This window comes from Acinonyx jubatus, chromosome X (assembly GCF_027475565.1).
Source record: "Acinonyx jubatus isolate Ajub_Pintada_27869175 chromosome X, VMU_Ajub_asm_v1.0, whole genome shotgun sequence".
Lineage (NCBI taxonomy): Eukaryota > Metazoa > Chordata > Mammalia > Carnivora > Felidae > Acinonyx > Acinonyx jubatus.
Genome location: NC_069389.1, coordinates 48,629,112 through 48,637,324, shown reverse-complemented (window position 1 = coordinate 48,637,324; position 8,213 = coordinate 48,629,112). Strand labels below are relative to the sequence as shown.

At 39.0% G+C, this 8,213-nt stretch overlaps 1 pseudogene; it reads left to right on the top strand.

Annotated features, from left to right (window-relative positions):
• Positions 1 to 3,352: 3,352 nt before the first annotated feature.
• On the top strand, positions 3,353 to 7,352 carry LOC128311603 (AP-3 complex subunit sigma-1-like; annotated as a pseudogene).
• The last annotated feature ends 861 nt before the right edge of the window (positions 7,353 to 8,213 follow it).

Sequence of the window (8,213 nt, the reverse complement as noted above, 5' to 3'; positions counted from 1 at the left end):
AAGTCCATCTGATCCAGTGTATCATTCAGGGCCCTTGTTTCTTTATTGATCCTGTCTAGATGATCTATCCTTTGTTGTAAGTGGAGTATTAAAGTCCCCTGCAATTACCACATTCTTGTCAATAAGGTTGCTTACGTTTGTGATTAATTGTTTTATATATTTGGGGGCTCGCGTTTTCGGTGCATAGACATTTATAATTGTTAGCGCTACCTGATGGATAGTCCCTGTAATTATTATATAATGCCCTTCTTCATCTCTTGTTACAGCCTTTAATTTAAAGCCTACTTTCTTTGATATAAGTATGGCTACTCCAGCTTTCTTTTGATTTCCAGTAGCATGATAGATAATTCTGCATGCCCGCACTTTCACTCCGAAGGTGTTCTCAGGTCTAAAATGAGTCTCTTGTAGACAGCAAATAGATGGGTCTTGTTTTTTTATTTTCTTTATCCATTCTGATACCCTATGTCTTTTGGTTGGAGCATTTAGTCCATTTACATTCGGTGTTATTTTTGAAAGATATGGGTTTAGAGTCATTGTGATGTCTGTGGGTTCCATGCTTGTAGGGATGTCTCTGATCCTTTGTGGTCTTTGCAACATTCCGCTCACAGAATCCCCCTTAAGATCTCTTGTAGGGCTGGTTTAGTGATGATGAATTCCTTCAGTGTTTGTTTGTTTGGGAGGACCTTTGTCTCTCCTTCTACTCTAAATGACAGACTTGGTGGATAAAGGATTCTCAGCTGCATATTTTTTTCTGTTCATCACATTGAAGATTTCCTGCCATTCCTTTCTGGCCTGCTAAGTTTCAGTAGATAGATCCGTCACTAGTCTTATCGGTCTCCCTTTATATGTTAGAGCATGTTTATCCCTAGCTGCTTTCAGAATTTTCTCTTTATCCTTGTCTTTTGCTAGTTTCACTATGATATGTCGTGCAGAAGATCGATTTAACTTACGTCTGAAGGGAGTTCTTTGTGCTTTATGGATTTCAATGCCTGTTTCCTTCCCCAGATCGGGGAAGTTCTCAGCTCTGATTTGTTCATGTACACCTTCAGCCCCTTTCTCTCTCTCTTCATCTTCTGGAATTCCTATTATACAGATACTGTTTCGTTTGATTGCTTCACTTAGCTCTGTAATTCTCCCCTCAGACTCCTGGATTTTTTTATCTCTCTTTTTCTCAGCTTCCTCTTTTCCCATAATTTTATCTTCTAATTCACGTATTCTCTTCTCTGCCTCTTCAATCCGTGCTATGGCCGCCTCCCTTTTATTTTCACCTCATTTATGGCATTTTTTAGCTGCTTATGACTATTTCTTAGTCCCTTGATCTCTGTAGCAATAGATTATCTTCTATCCTGTATGCGTTTTTCAAGCCCAGCGATTAATTTTATGACTATTATTCTAAATTCTTGTTTTGTTATATTGTTTAAATTGGTTTTGATCAGTTTGTTAGGTGTCGCTACTTCCTGGAGTTTCTTTGAAGAAAGCCCTTCTGTTTTGTCATTTTGGTAGTCTCTGGGGTGGCACCAAACTGCAGGACATTTCCCCTATGCTGTCTGGAGTAATTTGTTGTGGTGGGTGGACTGCAGTCAGACCTGATATTTGTCCCCAGCCCACCGCTGGGGCCACAGTCAGACTGGTGTGTACCTTATCTTCCCCTCTCCCAGGGGCAGCACTCACTGTGGAGTGGTGTGGCCCCTATCTGGGCTACTTGCACACTGGCAGGCTTGTGGTGCTTCTTTGATGGGATCTGGCATAATAGCCGGGGTGGGTTCAGAAGGTGCACAGGGTCGGGAGGAGCAGGCTCAGCTAGCTTTGCTGTCAGTGGTCCCCTGGGAGAGGGGCCCTTTAGCAACAGGAGGCAGGCAGATCCGTTGGAGGGATGGATCCATATAGGCACAGCACTGAATCTCCTAATTTTTAATCTGAAATTTGGACTTTTCATTTTCGCAGTGACCCGGAAGAGCTCATTTGTGTTTTTGGATGTAATGCTTTGTGCTAAATTTTCTTAGTTCTTCTGACTCTGTGCTATAGGTTTACCGACCTAAGTAAGAAGTTTTGATAACTACTTTGCACTTAGGGACAGGAGCATGGGGTTAGGGCCCTCCTTTTTTTAATTTTTTTTTGAAGTTATTTATTTTTGAGAGAGAGAGACAGAGAGAGACAGAGACAGAGTGTGAATCGGGGTGAGGCAGAGATCAAGAGAGACAGAATCTGAAGCAGGCTCCAGGCTCTGAGCCATCAGCACAGAGCCCAATGCGGGGCTCAAACCCACAAACTGCAAGATCATGACCTGTGCCGAAGTGATATGCTTAACCAACTGAGCCACCCAGGCACCCCAGGGCACTCCTTATATGACTATAAGAGCCATATGTCTTTTCCCATACCTATCAGTATCTTGGGAGAAACTTTTATTCTCACTTACAGCATAAGCTATAACTTACAGTAGAATCAGAGGAAAGATTCTTATCCTGTGACTGGTTGTGTGCCTCAACCAACCATTGGTTGCCATGCTATAGAGCTTCAATGGAAAGGCAATACATGGTATGAAATACTGACCCATCAGGTAGTCATGCATGTGTAGGAAGACAAATCACTATTTGAAAGGTCATCACTTGGTGATTGGAATTTAGGAAGCCACACTCCTAAAATAATATGGCTCACTAGAATTTTACAGAATACTTTTGCTGCTGTTGCCTATATCTCTTACACAGCAAACATCCTGATCTTCAGTATTATATGGAAAACCATCCATGGCATATATGTGGCATAGCCAAGGAGTTACTCTTTGGATAAAGAAACTTATAAATATGAACAGGGTAGAAAAGACATACCTCCAAACTATATCCAGTAACCACCTAAGAAAAAGGAGGTGGAGAGAAAGTGATGAATTTTATGTGTCAACTTGGAGCGTTTTTTTTTTTTTTGGCGGGGGAGGGATGAGATTAACATTTAGGTTGGTGAACTTTGAGTAAGCATGTTATCCTCCATCATGTGGGTGGGCTGAATTCAATCAGTTGAAGGCCTGAATAAAACTACAACAATAAAACATACTTCCCAAGCAAGAGGGAATTCTCCAGCAGACTACCTTCAGACCTCATCTGCACCATCAGCTCTCCTGGTTCCCTGCTGGTCTTTGGACTGGAACTGAACTATCAGCTCTGCAGGATCTCTGTGTGTAAGTCTACATATTGCAATGCAACAGTGGACTTCCTGAGCGTGATGGCTGCAGGCCCACACTACAGATTTGGACTTGCCACTCTTTATAATCATGTGAGCCAATACATTACAGTAAAACTTTCTCTCTCTCTCTCTCTCTCTCTCTCTCTCTCTATATATATATATATATACACACACATATACTATTGGTTGTGTTTATATAAGAATATTGAAGAAAATAAAAGAAAAAAAAAAAGAAACAGAAAGGTTGGAAAGAAGAAGGAACCTGCATACAAGTGAGGAATGACCAAGTATGAAACTCAATGAGAAAGAGTCTACAATTGAACCAACTGAAAATCTTAAAATTACTGGAAGACTCTTTATGCTGTAAAGGTAAAATAAATATTATAACTAATGCAATAAATATGATGATTCACAGATCTATTTAAGGTTCTGATTTTAATTCTTTTGGATGAATATTCAGAATTGGGAATGATTCATTATATGGTTTTTCTATTTTTATTTTATTTTATTTTTTTAAGGACCCTCCATACTGTTTTCCATAGTGGTTGTACCAATTTACCTTCACACAAACAGTGAGCAGATGTTCCCTTTTCTCCACAACCTTGCCAATACTTACCTCTTGTCTTTTGATGACAGCAATCTTAACAGGTCTGAGATGATATATCATGGTGGATTTGATTTGCATTTCCCCAATGATTAGTGATGCTATGGGAACAGCCCAAATGTCTATGACATATTAATGGATGAAGATTAGATAGATTTATGTATACATATAATCAGGTGTAAAGAAAAAGGAAATCCTACTATTTGCAACAGCGCAGATGGACCTGGAAGACATTATGCAAAGTAAAGCAATTCAGTCACAGAAGGGCAAACACTACATGATTTGACTTAAATGCAGTACCTTCCTTAAGTTAAACTTACAGAAGCAGAAAATAGATAGGTGGTTGTCAGAGAATGGGTGATGGGAAAATGGGGAGTTGTTATTCAATGTGAATAGTTAGTTATACAAGATGAATAAGCTGTAGAGATCTGTTCAACACAGCGCCTATTGATAATAATATGGTATTAAACACTTAAAATTCCTTAAGAGAGTAGACCTCATGTTAAGTTTCCTTACAGGGTGTGAGGGGGGAGGAAGCAAAGCGACACAAGGAAACTTTTGGAAATGATAGAATACTTATTGCCTTGATTGTGGTGATGGTATCACCAGTATATGCAGATGTCCAGACTAATGAAATTGTATACATTAAATATGCATGTTTTTTATATACCAATTATACCTCAATAAAGCTGAGAAAAGATAAAGAGATGTTGCCTTTTTCACCAATTCAAATACTGTACAATATAGTTTCTAATCTACAAATACACTTTGAACAATATAGGTTCTAAATTAACCATAAATAGGGGCGCCTGGGTGGCTCAGTTGGTTAAGCGGCCGACTTCGGCTCAGGTCATGATCTCACAGTCCGTGAGTTCGAGCCCCGTGTCGGGCTCTGTGCTGATAGCTCAGAGCCTGGAGCCTGCTTCCGATTCTGTCTCCCTCTCTCTCTGACCCTCCCCCGTTCATGCTCTCTCTCTGTCTCAAAAATAAAATAAACGTTTAAAAAAAATTAAAAAAAATAAATTAACCATAAATATTGTTGAAAATGCGTCAAATGGCAAATCTTTATGATATAAATTAATACCGATGGCTGATTACTGATTAATACTGAGGCTCAGATGACAGTTACACCTCAAGATCCAGCTAAGGATAAACAAAATAGTCCCTGTAATCTTTGGGAAATTCCTGAACATATAACAGAGGACATACAGGTATGCCACATTTTAACCACAGTAGCTATAGACTTGTGTAAATTCCCCATTGCCATAGTACTCATTGCTCTAAAATATCCCATAGTTGTCATGGATACCCCGCCTCAGTGAGTAATCATATTAAATTGAGTCTTTGTTACTTACAAATTGTCTTGGCAAAATGGGACTTCATGGACACCTTCCTCCAGTTAACATACATAATATGTTCCATCGTATATTAAATGGAGTCTTAAATGATTGAAACTCATTATATAAAGCCTATTTAGAGAAAGGGGCTGCTATTCCCATGACTTCTCCATTTAACAACCAAATTTTGGAAGGATTACCATCAAGATCCTGAAGCAAGGCTTGTGTACCCACCCCTGCCCTGGCCCCCAGCACCCACCAAGTCGTCCAGCTCAGCCATGATCAAGGTGATCCTCAGCTTCAATAACTATGGGAAGCAGTGGCTTACCAAGTTCTACCGGCCCTACGGTGAAGATACACAGGAGCAAATCATCAGGGACACATTCCATTTGGTATCTAAGAGCAATGAAAATGTTTGCAATTTCCTAGAAAGAGAATTGTTAATTGGAGGATCTGACAACAAACTGATTTATAGCTATTATGCAACATTATATGTTGTCTTCTGTGTGGATTTTTCAGAAGGTGAACTTGTCATTTTAGATCTAATTCAACTCTTTATGGAAACATTAGACAAATGTTTTGAAAATTTCTGTGAGCTGGATTTAAGTTTCATGTAGACAAGGTTCACAATATTCCTGCAGAAAGGGTGATGGGGGAGGGGTATTGGAGACCGACATGAATGAGACTGTTACACAGATTGATGCACAAAATAAACTGGAGAAATCTGTGGCTGGCTTAGTGGGAGCTCCAGCCTGTACTGTATTAGCTGTGAAGAATATGAATCTTCCCGAGATCCCAAGAGATATTAACATTGATGACATCATTATAAAAGTGCCAAACCTGCCCTCTTTTAAATAAAAATAAATAAAATAAAATAAAATAAAATAAAATAAAAGGCCACTACCAGGTAAAATCCAGGGAGAAAAGTTATCTAAGTTTACCATGCAGTTGTTTACCAAAAATAGAGGAAGACAGTCTTGATTTAAGTCTGGGTACTGTATAGATGTTGTGGAAGTTCAATGTTGCTTTTCCTGCTCAGTGATTTTGAAGAAATTGAGTAGCTACAATGTGATATTTCTTTTCCTTTTTTAAACTGCACTCCTATGCCCACCTAAGGCATGCTTCTATGTACTATATAGTACATGCAGTACAGTATTGCAATGTGTTTGAGACATTTCTTTAATTATGTACAGTCCAAAATGTTGGTGTTTTGTATAGATCACAAGTGTAGCAATCTGGAATTCTTTCTGTTATTTGTCACAGTTGTTTTTAAAGAACCAAATATGTATTGCATGAAAACATTATGACCTTTTGCACTTAGTTTAAATAAACTCCATGTAACTGGACTTCTAAACATACAAAGACACAACAAAGTTTTGCCTGCCTTTAAATTTACAAAATGAATGGAGATTTATGGTGGATTATCAGAATCTCAATGTTGTGCCCTCCCATTAGGGCCCCCATATCCAAAAGTATTGTAATTATTAACTCTATCTAATACATAACTAGAAAATATTTTTGCTATTATAAATTTGGCTAATATAATACACATAAATTACACACATAGAAAGATTTGATTTGGATATTTGGAATAAGTTGGGAAAGGAAGAATAAAGATAAGTAAATGCAAAATATGCAAGATTATGCCCTCACTTTACAAAAGGGGAAATAGAGCTCTCTCCATGAGTGGAAAAGTGAAGGCTAGTTTGTCCTTCCTAATATGGTCGATTTCAATGTCTGTGTGGTTGGTCAAAATTTTCAGGAAGGGAAGGAGTTGGATTTCTTAACTGTTGGCAAAACCTTTTCTGTGGCTAGGGGAGCCTCCACAATCAGTGCACTATCGAAAAGTATTATTTGTTTTAGCTGCGTTGGTAGAAGCAAATATAAGGCTTTCAGGCCCCTCTAAAGTGTCATGAACACTTCAGGGTCAGTAACTGTTTTAATTGATTTACATGTATTAATTGATTTAATTCTCGAAGGAACCACATGTGCTTATACAAATAAGGAAACTGAGGTGTACTCCAAGCAGTGACACCCAGATATGAATCCATACAATCTGGCTCTAGGATAGATATTCTTTTTTTTATTCTTTTTTTTTTAACATTTATTCATTTTTGAGAGTGAGAGAGACAGAGCATGAGCGGGGGAGGGGCAGAGAGAGGGAGACACAGAATCCGAAGCAGGCTCCAGGCTCCGAGCTGCCCGCATAGAGCCCGACGCGGGGCTCAAACTCATGAGCGGTGAGATCATGACCTGAGCTGAAGTCAGATGCTCAACCGACTGAGCCCCCCAGGCGCCCCTCTAGGATAGATATTCTTAACCATTATAGTATACTCCCTCTACGAAATGCAACAACAAATTCTGGAACCTTCAAAAGAAAGCAGCTGGAACTATGGGAAAATTGGGAAATACATTCCATTAGTTTCCTATCGCTGCTATAACAAATGAACACATATTTGGTGGCTTAAAAAAACATACATTTATTCTTTTACAGCTCTGTAATTCAGACGTCCAAAATCAATTTCACTGGGTCAAAATAAATCCAACAGTTTCACTCTGACACTGGGTAGAACCATTTTCCTTGACTTTTCCAGCTTCTAGAACTGCATTTCTTGTATTACTTGACTTCTGGTCCCTTCCTCCACCTCCAAAACCAGCGGTGTAGCACCTTGCTTCATCATCACGTTGCCTTGTGCCTCTGCAGTCATATCTTCTGCCTCCCTCTTATAAGGACACTTGTGATCATATTTAGGATCTGCATGGATAATCCAGTATAATCTTCTCAAGACAATAAATTATGTATAGTACCTTTTCTCATGTAAAGTAGCATTCACAGGTCTCAGTGATAAGGGTCCAGATATCTTTGAAGGCCATTATTTAGCCTAGCACATATGCTGCATGAAGGATACATGGTATGGTATCCTACATGGTACTATAGGATACATGGTATAGTTTGTGTGAGCTAGTAAGATGAACACTGGCAGATGAATTAGTGTGCTGTGAGCTATTTATTCCCGTGACCCTTAATGGTCAATGTTCTGCAATTAAGTCTCAATAGGTAATATACAAAAGGACATTTTGGGGTGCCTGGGTGGCTT